General features: G+C 46.8%; 1 non-coding gene across 1 annotated transcript; it reads left to right on the forward strand.

Annotated features, from left to right (window-relative positions):
• Positions 1–282: 282 nt before the first annotated feature.
• On the forward strand, positions 283–355 carry Trnaa-agc (transfer RNA alanine (anticodon AGC)). Its single transcript has one exon. It is a non-coding gene; the product is annotated as a tRNA-Ala (tRNA).
• Positions 356–602: the final 247 nt, after the last annotated feature.

Raw genomic sequence — 602 nt, forward strand, 5'->3', positions numbered from 1 at the left:
CAGGCGGTAACACTGATCGATTGCGAGGAATGCGGCTATACACGATTGGTGATGTCCTCACGATCGACCGATCCGCGCGGTCCACACGTTTGTTTCTCTAGTGTCTGAAGTGTGAACTCTCGGTGGTGGTGGTGGCCGATCGAACAAGCTCTGTTAAGCCACACCAGGTGGGATTGGCCTTGCTGGTGGCGGGTCCACTGACCGCAGCCGCGACTGCCAGCAACCGCGATTAAAACGAAAGTAGGTCGGCTTTAAACTCAGTTTAGACTCCTTTGCTCGACCGGGGATGTAGCTCAGATGGTAGAGCGCTCGCTTAGCATGTGAGAGGTACCGGGATCGATACCCGGCATCTCCAGCAAGGATAAAAATACTACTTTTTTCAACCAACACCAACCTTAGAACGCTTCTTGCTCTTGCTTTTGTTTTTCACACCAAATTTAATACAGGTTCTTTGCCTTCCAATTTTTTTGAAGTAGAGAAAAATCGACGATCAGCCAAAATATGTCCAAGCAAAACAGTTGTCAAAAATTAACTGATCACTCAAAATGGCAAAACTTGTCAACATAAGTAAGTGACGTGAGTAGCAACAAAATCGAAAATCA

This window comes from Anopheles bellator, chromosome 2, assembly GCF_943735745.2.
Source record: "Anopheles bellator chromosome 2, idAnoBellAS_SP24_06.2, whole genome shotgun sequence".
NCBI classification, from domain to species: domain Eukaryota; kingdom Metazoa; phylum Arthropoda; class Insecta; order Diptera; family Culicidae; genus Anopheles; species Anopheles bellator.